The sequence below is a fragment of the Rhipicephalus microplus genome, chromosome 6 (genome assembly GCF_043290135.1).
Source record: "Rhipicephalus microplus isolate Deutch F79 chromosome 6, USDA_Rmic, whole genome shotgun sequence".
NCBI lineage: Eukaryota > Metazoa > Arthropoda > Arachnida > Ixodida > Ixodidae > Rhipicephalus > Rhipicephalus microplus.
Window position 1 is genome coordinate 19,020,649 of NC_134705.1, and position 12,189 is coordinate 19,032,837.

At 48.3% G+C, this 12,189-nt stretch overlaps 1 protein-coding gene across 1 annotated transcript in view; it reads right to left on the minus strand.

Moving 5' to 3' along the window:
• Positions 1–12,189, minus strand: part of LOC142765206 (uncharacterized) — a 1,282,698-nt gene that overhangs the window by 3,737 nt on the left and 1,266,772 nt on the right. The window lies entirely within an intron of this gene.

The window sequence follows — 12,189 nt, forward strand, 5'->3', positions numbered from 1 at the left end:
AACACACCACGCGCTGGAAAAAGAAGGCTGTTGGTTTTTCGAGGGAGCGGGACGTGGCGAGACGCAAAAGAAGAGATTGACGAGCTTTTCACTAGTGAGCTCAGCATAACCTTTGTGTATTTAGTTGACGGGCACAAGTTTGCCGTAATTAAATGGCTGTTTTAGATTCCGGCGTTGCATTTGTTCGTTACAAACTGGTGAAGGTGCTGGGTATGATTCCAAGCCCATCTCAGGTTGGGGAACGTAGCCGAGAACCCCGAAGGTTTAAGCCAGCACAGTTGACTCCCGTACACCAACGCACAAGTTGCCGCCTACGAGTTGAGCAGTCGGAGTATGGTGCCCTCTTCAATTCTTCGAGACCAGTGGAGGACGTAAGTTCCGGAGCACCTGCAATGGCCACCCAAGCGATTTCATTTCCATCTCACATCATCATAGACCCGCCCCGAATACCAGAGGCCTTCCACGGTGATATTTCGAGGATTCCGAGGATTGGCTCGACGGTTTCAAATGCATCGCCAGACCAAATGGTTGGAACGAGGACAGGAAACTTCGCACTGCAAGATTCTGCGCGTACGTGGTTCGAAAACCACGAAGCGTCTTTATTGTCATGGGACGACTTTCGAAGAGAGTTTCTTGCTACGTACCCAAACACGTACCGGAAAGAAAACGCGGAAGCGGCTCTTCAGACGCGAAAGCAACGAAACAACGAGAGCGTCGCCATGTACATAAAAGACATATCCCGACTGTTCCGGTGGGCCGACGCGAACATGTCTGCGGAAAAGAAGTTGCGGCACCTGAAGCGTGAAGTGAAAGGGGAGTTTTTTGAGGCCTGGTGCGTAATCCACCCCGCTCTCTTGATGAGTTCAGATCGGAGGCGACAATGATAGAAAAGATCCTGCAGTAGCGCGCGCGCAAATACAACAGGGACGTAAGCGTCTTAACTGGTAGCGCGGCGTCGACCACCCTTACGAGTAACGTTGACCTCTTGCGTGAAATGGTGAGGGCTGTCATAAGAAAACAACTTCAGAAAATACAAATGGCTCAAGGTCATCCAGCTATGTCCTCACTTGCCAACGTTGTGCGGGAAGAAGTGTGGCAAGCAGTTTTTCAACCACAACCTCAGGTACTACAGTGCGCACAATCGGAGCCTCCTCCTCAGTTGTCGTACGCTCAAGTAGTACGAGAGAGCCTCGGACGCATGAATCGGACGGCTATGACTGCTGTGATGCCTCCGACGTTTTCTCCGAGTACGCCGCTACCAATGCCGGAAGCAAGACCATGTAAGAGCGATGCATGGCGCACTGTAAACTGGTGGCCCCTCTGCTACCACTGCGGAGAAGCAGGTCACCTTTACCGGGCGTGCAAGTATCGTCGAGCGGGACTGCGTGGTTTTCCAGTCGATGCACCGGGCCCGCGGAACAGTGAGTGACCCTACGAAATCAAAGAGTACTTGTATTCAGGATATTCACCTCAAGACACGCAACAACGGGAATCACGTTAGACAGCACCGATCTGCTATTTGTCGCCAAGTACTCGTCCGTCATCAAATCTCCGAAGATCACGTTCACCTAGCCCGCGGCGAAAAAACTAGAGCCAGCAACTTCTGGAGGTAAGGCCGCTGATATATTGACAACTGAAGACCTTTCATTGTTAGCCCGACAGGACGGCGGCAGTTACGCAACGACGGAAAAGTGCAGTAGTAGCAACGTTACCTCTGAGATATTAGTCACGATCGACGACGTCGAGGCCATTGCGCTATAGACACTGGTGCAGACTATTGCGTTGTCAGTAATTCTCTCGTAAAGAAGCTGAAGAAAGTGATGACTGATTGGACCGGACCTCAGATACGTGCTGCTGGAGGTCACTTAGTTAGTTTCGAGGGGTTGTGCACCGCAAGGATCGGAATAAGAGGATTCGTGTATGTTGGCAGCTTTATTGTGCTTCCTGAATGCTCCCGTGAACTGATTATAGGCATGAGCTTCTTGCAAACAAACAATGCAGTCATCGAGTTGCAAGAGTCCAAGGTTTCGTTTTCTACAAAGATTGCTGTTGCCATCTGTCACGCGGAGAAACCAATCGTTCTACCTCTCCGCATTGGGGACGAGGATGTAACCGTGCCGCCGCGTTCCAGTGTATCCGTTCTTGTGAGGAGTGAAGTTCTCCGTGACTGTGAAGGATTAGCGGACGGAAACATCGGACTGCTACTAGAAAAAGGACTATGCGTGGCAAGAGGCCTGGTGAGCCTTCGTGATGGATGTGCGTATGTCCTATTAACTAACTTTGGAAATGAGCTGCAGCCTGTCGCAAAGGGAACATTCGTACCATCGCTGCATAAGTACGCGCAAGTCTCAGTTGTTTGCACTCTTGATAAAACGTCAGAGGCAAGAGATAACGTACTCCAGTCAGTAGACATTGAAAGAGAGCTCTCATCATCTCAAAAACAACAGATTGCTGATCTCACCAGAGAGTTCGCCGAGTGCTTCTCGACCTCGAAGAAGGTTGGACGTACTCCTGTCGCAAAGCACCGCATTGTGGTCGACGAACACGTGATTCCTGTGCATCAGCGCCCATATCAAGTTGGGCGAAAAGAAAGGAAAGCCACCAAGAACCAAGTGCAGGAAATGCTCAACGATGACGTAATCCAGCCATTGAACAGTCTGTGGGCATCACCGGTGGTGTTAGTCAAAAAAGAAAGACAATACGCTGCGATTTCGCGTTGACTACAGAAAGCTGAACCAAGTCACAAAGCGTGATGTTTACCCACTTGCGCGGATCGATGATGCCTTGGATAAGTTACGCAATGCTCACTTCTTTTCGTTATTGGACCTAAAAAGCGGATATTGGCAGATCAAGGTGGATGAACGAGATAGCGAAAAGACGTCGTTTGTGACCCCAGACGGGCTACACGAGTTCAAAGTGCTCGCTTTCGATTTGTGCTCTGCTCCCGCTACCTACCAGAAGATGATGGACACTGTGCTTTCCGGACTCAAGTGGCAATCGTGTCTTGTGTACCTTGACGATGTAGTCTTCTACCTTCGAGCAGCAAATCCACCGACTGAGAACGGTACTAGATGCCATTCGCGTGGCTGCACTGACCATCAAACCGGAAAATTGTCATTTTGTATTGTGTCAGCTTCGATTCCTCGGGCACATAGTTAGTGCAGAAGGCTTCCACCCGGACCCGGAAAAGATTGCTGCAGTTGAAAATTTTCTAAAAGCGCAAGACAAAAAAGCTGTCGGACAATTCCTGGGACTATGTGCCTACTACAGACGCTTTGTGGAAAACTTTGCTAAGGTCGCTGAGCCTTTGACACGGCTAACAAACGAAAGTGTAGCATTCTCTTGGCGGGAAGAACAAGAAGCAGCTTTTTCAAAGTTGCGACGCCGTTTGCAGTCTTTTCCAATACTTGCCCATTTTGATGAAGAGGCCGATACAGACATATATACCGACGCGAGTAACATTTTTCTCGGTGCCATCCTTGTTCAGTGGCAGAAGGGAGAAGAAAAGATCACCGCTTACGCGAGCCGCACTTTATAAATTGCTGGGTCTCATTACTCAGCGACAGAGAAAGAGTGTCTCGCAGTTATATGGGCCATCAGCAAGTTTCGCCCATACCTCTACGGGAGACTCTTTTGAGCAATCAGTGATCATCATTCATTGTGTTGGCTGACAAATATCAAGGGCCTTTCAAAAGACTTGCAAGATGGAGCCTTCGACTGCAGGAACATGACATCACTGTGGTCTACAAGTCCGGTCTCAAGCACAATGACGCGGATTGCCTGTCTCGCGCACCTGTTGAGTCTCCGTCATCTGACCAAGAACAAGACATGCAATTTCTTGAGGTTCTGAATGTGTCGGAGATGGCTCATCTTCAGCGAATGGACCCGGAACTACGCCCGCTTATCCAATATTTGGAGGGTCACTAAAATAAGGTACCACGAGTTTTCGCCGTTGATTGACATCCTATATCCTCCGGAACGACGTCCTATACAAGCGCAACTACGGAAACAGCGGTGAGACGTTTCTGCTTCTTGCACCATCATCACTGCGAGCAGAAATATTAGAAGCGTGTCATGACGACCCATCGGCTGACCATATGAGTATTAGTCGCACTTTGACCAGAATTCGCCGGAAGTATTATTGGCCAAAATTAGGAGATTCGGTGCACCATTATGTCAAGTCATGCCGGGATTGCCAAAGACGCAAGATACCACCATCGAAACCAGCTGGTTTGTGGCAACCGATAGAGCCACCAAAAAGGCCATTTCAGCAAGTGGGAATGAATTTGCTTGGTCCATTTCCTCTCTCTTCATCGGGAAAACGCTGGATTGTTGTAGCAATAGACTACATGACTCGGCATGCTGAGACATCACCTCTCGCAAAGAGAACGGCGAACGAAGTAGCCCACTTTTTTCGTCACTCAGATTGTACTACGACATGACGCACCGCAGGTAGTCATTACGGACAAAGGAACAGCATTTACTGCCCGTTTGATGCAGTCTGTTATGAAGCTCACCCACACCGACCGTAGGAAGACTACAGCATACCATCCGCAAACAAACGGATTAACCGAAAGACTCAACAGAACTCTCAACCGGAATGATCTCAGTGTATGTGGACGTTGAACACCAGACATGGGACAGTTTTTTGCGTTATGCAACATCGGCGTGCAATACCGCAGTGCAAGAAACGACACACTTCACACCATTTCAACTTGTTTATGGTCGGACGGTCACAACGACCATAGACGCGATGTTACCTGTCAACGATTCGAATGAGAGTGACCCGTACATCAGCGACTTCATAGAAAGGGCAGAAGAGGCACGGAAATTCGCAAGACATCGTATCGTTTTACAACAAGTCTCCGACGCAAGTCGCTATAATCTCAAGCGGAGAGACGTAGTGTACCACCCCGGAGACAAAGTGTGGGTGTGGATGCCTGTACGCGCACCTGGCCTATTTGAAAAACCAGATTCGGCCCTATTTCGGCCTTTACAAAGTACTTCGCTGGTTAGGCCCGCTAAACTACGAAGTAATTCCTCAAGGGCAAGTGTGCTCAACCCGACGCAGGAATCTCCCAGAAGTCGTACTTGTAGTACGAATGAAACCGTACTACGAAAGACACTGAATGACACAACTGATAAATGTGCTCATGCATCAGGCTAATACTACTGTACAAAACTGTTCGACGTCAGCGTACGCATTGGGACGATGAGTTTCGGGAGGAGACTAATGCCGCATGTTGTTAGGCACCTACTGAAGTATTGCGCTGCTTCCTGCTCTTATGAATTCTGCCAGACCACCTGACAAGCCAAACGTGCCAAGCTAAACGCGCCATGCAACGCTGGCTGCACGTGTCAACACACCACACGCTGGAAAAAGAAGGCAGGCGGTTTTTCGAATGAGCGGGACGCGGCGAGACTTAAAAGAAGAGGTTGACGAGCTTTTCACTAGGGAGCTCAGGATAACCTTTGTGTATTTAGTTGACGGGCACAAGTTCACCATAATTAAATAGCTGTTTTCGCTTCCGGCGCTGCATTTGTTCGTTACAATATGCCATTCATTTATTTTAATGCACGCGCGCCTCTTCTTCGAGCGCTTCCTCTACCATCGCCTTTCTCATACGTTACACTCTTCACACTTTTCTCGAGAAATTCCCTATTCAGAAGGTATAAAATAACGCCGTAGCTTACTAACATGAACAATGGGCGAGTTTACACCTAAGAGCAACACGGAGCGGTTGATCTTTTAGTTCATTAAAGAGACGTTGCATGTGGATTATTGTTGCGACCTTTCCTAACGGCTCTCAGTTTGCCGTTGTTGGAATGCCATTTTTTTTTGTTCTTGCTGTTTCAGCACAGTTGGATTACATAGATTTTCATACGTAAGAAAAGACGGTGCGTAGCCAGTAACCTCGTCAGGCATTCTGTTGTATTCGTCTGACAACAGCTTAGTCCAACACATCTGTGACTCGTCATCAATGTTGCACTTAAGTTTGGTTACGATGGTCTGGTTTGTCCGCTTATTCATACTAGTGTATTTCGGGTGATGAAATGAGGTGATGAGGTGGTGCATTCGGTTATGTTTGAAAAACTATTTAAGTTTTACTTCAGTGAATCTTTTTCCACAATTTGAAAGAAGATTTTGCGCATTTTTGGGGAGCAAAATTAGTTCTTAAGCTAGAGATATAGGAGTCAATGTTTTCCATGTTACGGGTGACTGCCCACATGTAGCAATAACCATGGTGAATAATTGAGTGGATAAACCTTTTCGATGAGCTATATCAACCAAATTTATCAACCACATTTCTCAGTGGTTTGCATCACAAACACGCTCTTCAGCAGAAGACAGGGATAGAAGTGTCCCAGACTTCTTTGTTTCTTTTTGCATCTCCGGTGCGTATCACTATGTCGAATCTAGGTGGTAACGTCACTAACCATACCCGGCCAAAATTATTGTGGCAACAAGACTGATAGATTCTTCTTCACCTCTACATCACCGAAATGATGATATGTGTTTGAAAATGTTTCGGCGTAATTATTCGGACACATACATCTTTCTTTGTCAATTTATTTTGATGACGATTACGTGCTTGCAATGAATACGTTCCTTTTGTGTACTTATTGCTGCATCGTTAAGTTTATCGTGGGACAGAAGTTGAACTATTGGGGCTCTAGGAAGCGCATCTCCTTCGACGTTGCTTATGCTTTTTTGATGTTTGATGTTTATTTCATGCAATGTTATTTTCAATGACCACCAGAAGAGACGACCTTTATAGTTCTTCACATTGCAGTAGCACGAATAAATGGGCTAGTTGGCATTGGTTCATTCTCTAACTCATTAAGGGCGCACATACAGACATGGACACTACAACAGAAAACTGCACAGAGCAAGAGTAGTGTCTACTCGCAACAAAGGTTTATTTGGAAAAAGAAGCTAACATATATATATATCACTTCTATCACAAGATCTTGCAGGGGAAACAACAAAAAACAATAAAAGCTATATAAACCGTGCCTCAGATCAGACCCTCTGAGTACTGATGAGCTACGAGGTATGTGATTCTGTTGTTTGATAAAAACACCCAGATAGGACCACCCGAGAGCTGTTAGAGGCATTTTACATTAGAAGTGGTGAGAAATGCGTAAGTGCACACTACATCGCATTAACAGAAAAAAAAATTCCATAGCTCATCAGCACGCTGAAAATCTGATCTGAGGCACGTGGTTCATAGCCCTTTGTTTTTGCTGTTTCACCTGCCAGGTAATGGGACAGAAGTGGGTCTCGTCTGTCTCATCTTCCATATTTTGTGTGATATGTACCTACATTTAAGTAGCGAGTAAGCGAACTTAAGTAGCGAGTAGGCGCTCTCGATCTGCGCAAATTTCTGTTCTAGTGTACGCGTTTTTCTGCGCGCCCTTAATCAGCTAAAAGATGATTCCTACTATTCCTAATCCACTGTTGTATGGAGTATTTTATCACAACAGCGAATGTTTTTCATGAAGGTAGCAATGCCATTCATCAATGACATCTATAATGCAAGACATTTTCTTTATGTAACATGTTTGACCTCGCGCTTAAGCAGTTTGTGGGATTAGAAGACAACGGGATGTACCTTGCCCTTGTCATCAGGTTGCTTCAGCACTGCACCAATGCCTTCGCCAGATTCATCACAGTACACATTACAGTCTCGAAGTGTATATTCCAAGCAAGGTTTCTTCCGTTATGTGTGTTCTCAGTTCCCGGAGAGCTTGCTTGCGTGATACTGTCCACATTCACTTGCTTCCTTTCTGGATCTTATATATATATATATATATATATATATATATATATATATATATATTGAAACGGGGTTTATTGGCGCAAGTAGTACTTGCACAGCAGATCTATTGATGCGAAAAAAAAGGGCGACAGCAACGGACCCAGGAATCACAGCGCTCGGGGCAAACGCTTGCGCTTTGCTCCTCTCGCTAAACACGTGACCCACTGCGGCACATAATCTTATTCTTTTCTACAATACCCCGGCGACGAAGACGAGCCTTTCTGGTAAGTCAAGGTGACGAGAATAGTAGTGAGTCATCATAGAGCTTCAGATGACTCACGTGGACAGTCTCGCGACCAAGGCGTCGCCTGTCTGTAGATGGTGTGACCGGCTCGATCTTGAAGGTCACATGAGATTGACGTTCGATCACGCGATGAGGACCGTGAAACTTAGGGCCAAACTTAGAGGGCAGACCTGGGGAGTAGAAGGGCACTCGGAGCCATACGAGCGAGCCCACGGCAAAAGTCTCGACTTGCTGGTGCGGTCTTTTTCGAGAGCTTGCTTGTCCGAGGTGAATGATCGTGCCAACTGACAACACTCTTCAGCGTGCTGCACAATTTCAGAGAAAGGTTTGAACTCTGAGGCGTCGGGACGATAGGGCAAAATGGTGTCAAGAGTGGAGCATGGCTCATGCCCGTGTAAAAGAAAGAGAGGCGAGTAGCTTGCGGTTGACTGCGTCGTGGTGTTGTACGCATAAGTCACAAATGGAAGACTAACATCCCAGTTTGATTGGTCGGAACTGACATACATGGCGAGCATGTCTCCTAGCGTTCGATTGAAGCGCTCAGTTAGACCGTTGGTCTGCGGGTGGTAGGCTGTAGAGGTGCGGTGCACTGTGCGGCATGCTCGAAGGAGTTGTACAACTTCGGATAAAAAGACACGCTCTCGATTACTCAGCAGTTCACGTGGTGCCCCTTGACGCAGTACGAAGCGTCGCAAGACGAAATTGGCCAGGTCACGTGCACAAGCCGTTGGTAGTGGAACTGTTTCAGCATACCTCATCAGATGGTCGACCGTGACAATGATTTATCGATTTCCAGTTGCAGTGTACGGAAGGTGACAATATAAATCGATTCCTACGCGGTCGAAAGAGCGCGCCGGACACAGTGGAGGCTGTAATAACCCGGGTGAATGGGCCGCTGTCTTTTGTCGTTGGCATAATGAACAGGACCGAATGTATTTTTGTACAAAGGTGTACACACCACGTCAGTAGTAACGCTGGCGGATCCGGTGATATGTTTTTAACACACCAGCGTGAGCATGTTGTGGGTCGGCGTGAAAAAACGCACAGGCATCAGATCGCATGTGGCGTGGTATAACCTAGAGCCATTTGCGGCCATCCGCATGGTAGTTTTTGCGGTATAGTTGTGCATCTCGTATATCGAAATGTGTGGCTTGGCGGCGAAGAGCGCGTGAGTACGCAGCCGTTGCGGAGTCGGAAAGAATGTTGAGGAGAGATTTTATCCATGGGTCTTTCCGCTGTTCAGACGACATGCTTGAGATAGAAATGTGAGCGATGGGAAAGTTGGCGTCCGAATGCAGATCTGCGCTGCATCTCGCTGGTGATCGTGAGAGGGCGTCCACATCAGACTGTTTTTGTCCTGAGCGGTAGACGACACGAATGTTGAATTTTTGTAGGCGAAGAGCCCAACGTCCAAGGCGACCTGAAGGATCTTTTAGCGACGCCAACCAACAAAGTGCGTGGTGGTCTGTCACAACGTCGAAACTCTGTCCGTACAAGTAAGGACAAAACTTGCGTAACGCCCAAACGATTGTGAGGCATTCTTTTTCAGTTACGGAGTAGTTCATTTCCGTTTTCGTGAGTGCGCGGATTGCATATGCGATGACGTACTCGGAAATACCGGGCTTTCGTTGCGTGAGTACGGCTCCCAGACCAACGCCATTGGCGTCTGTGTGCACTTCAGTGGAAGCACTTGGATCGTAATGGCGTAGAATGGGTGGCGACGTAAGCAGGCGGCGCATTGTAAGGAAGGCTTCTTCACATGCCGGGGTCCAGTTAGAAAGATTAGCTGGACCATTCAGTAGTTGCGTAAGTGGGGCTATCATTGATGCAAAGTTGTGGACGAAACGGCGAAAATGCGAGCACAAGCCGATCAAGCTCCTAAGTTCTTTGAGTGAAGTCGGCTTCGGAAAGTTGGCTACGGCTCGAAGTTTGTCCGAGTCGGGGCAAATTCCATCCTTTGACACAACGTGACCAAGTATAGTAAGTTGGCGAGGCCCGAAGCGGCACTTCTTTAGCTTAGGATGGAGGTTTGCCTTAGTAAGGCACTGAAGAATTGTGCGCAGACGGTCGACGTGGGTAGGGAAATCAGGAGAAAATACGATAACATTATCAAGGTAACATAAGCATATCTGCCATTTAAAGCCGCGTAAAACGCTGTCCATCATTCGTTCAAACTTTGCAGGTACATTGTACAGACCGAATGGCATAACCATGAATTATTATAGGCCATCCGGCGTAATGAACGCTGTTTTGGAACGGTCATACTCTACCATCGGAACCTGCCCGTAACCTGAACGTAAGTCCGGCGAAGAAAAGAATTGGGCACCTTGTAGGCAATCGATAGCGTCGTCGATGCGGGGAAGAGGGTACACATCTTTCCGCGTTATTTTGTTCAGTCACCGGTAGTCGACACAAAATCTAACCGAACGGTCTTTTTTCTTCACTAGCACAACAGGTGAAGAACAGGGGCTAGAAGATAGCTTGATGACACCGCGCTGAAGTATATCGTCCACGTGCTCTGCAATTACAATTTGTTCCTTGGGTGATACGCTGTAGAGGCGTTGCCGCAAAGGAGGGTGCGTTCCAGTGTAGATTGTGTGAGCAACGGTGTCAGTTTGACTCAGTGCCTTTTGAGGAAGGTCAAATGAATCACGGAATTCATGCAAAAGGGTTATTATCTGGTTCCGTTGAGCCACGGGAAGCTGGCTGTTGATGTAACGATTGACGATATCCGAGGAGTAGACATCCCGCGTGAAAGGAGGAGTAACAGCGTTCAGTTGAAGTTGCTGGCCTGGGTCGTAGGACTCAATAGGCACAATGACGTTCTCATCAACAGGAAGAACATATCCCAGTGTTTCGTGAGCTCTTAAGGCGAGAGGGCGTGAGCTAGGATTGAAAACGACAATTCCAGAAGTATGTTGGTGAGGTGGCAGAACGGCGTATGGCCAAGACGTACCGTGGCGGCGACTGTAAACGTCAGATGGGGAGAACACAACGGTAGAGCCGGGCAATTCAGTGCGATTGACGGGGAAAATGATGGCACTAAGAGGGGGAACAGCTCTGTCGGAAGCAACAAGAAGCTTGCCAAATTGAGTGAGTTCGTTGCCTGCAGATGGCGCACCTGAAAACACAGAACATTCCACCTGCGCGCGAGCGCAGTCAATTACGGCATGGTGGCGTGACAAAAAATCCCATCCAAGTATCACATCGTGGGAACAAGTGGCCAACACGAGAAACTCGATCTGGTACAGGACGTCCTTAATGATTACTCTCACTGTACATGCTCCGACTGGTCGAATAGGTTGCGTGCTCGCGGTATTCAGCAATACGTCGGAAGGCGACATCGTTATTTTTCGTATCAAACGGCAGAGTTTTTGATTCATCACAGATACGGCTGCACCCGTGTCAACAAGCGCAAGAGTTTGTAGACCTTCAACAAGCAGTTCCAGAACGTTTGTGGGGGACGGGCGAGGACTTCTACAATGCGACGATTTCGCAGCTCATGCCTCCGGAGCTGCAGCAGTCAGTTTTCCGTCTCTGCGGGGTTCGGCCGGCGACGCAGTGGGGACGGAGAACGGTAGCGGCGTGGTGAGGATGAGCGACGGGGACCGAATGGTCGGTAGTCGGCAGCAGGGTGGTGGTCTAGTTCGGATGGGGACGGGTCGTGTTGCACTGATTGTCAGTCGCATTGATGGGACATTTCTCGTTGCGTGTTGTATGGGGCCGCGAAAGAGTCGTCAGAGTACTTCGGAGCTGCAGCCGGGCCCGTCGCGAAACGCCGGCGACAGAAGCGTGCCACGTGACCTGGATATCCGCATGCGTAATAGATTGGACGATTGTCAACTGTGCGCCAAGGGTTTCCGTTATAGCGCTGTTGTGTTGCTTGGAATGGCGTCATTGGTACTCGTAGAGGCTGGGGTGTCGGCCGAATGGGAGGTAGTGGTGGAGTAGCAGTAACAGCAGCGTAAGTCAATGGCGCGGTGACAGGTGTTGTCTGAGAGATGGGCGGCAGTGCCGCAGAGACCTGCGCCTGTATTACCTGTCTGATGGCGGGCGCGAGACGCTCAGAAGAGGGTTTCGTTGCCGTTTGATACGACAGACATGAAAGTTGTCGGACCACCT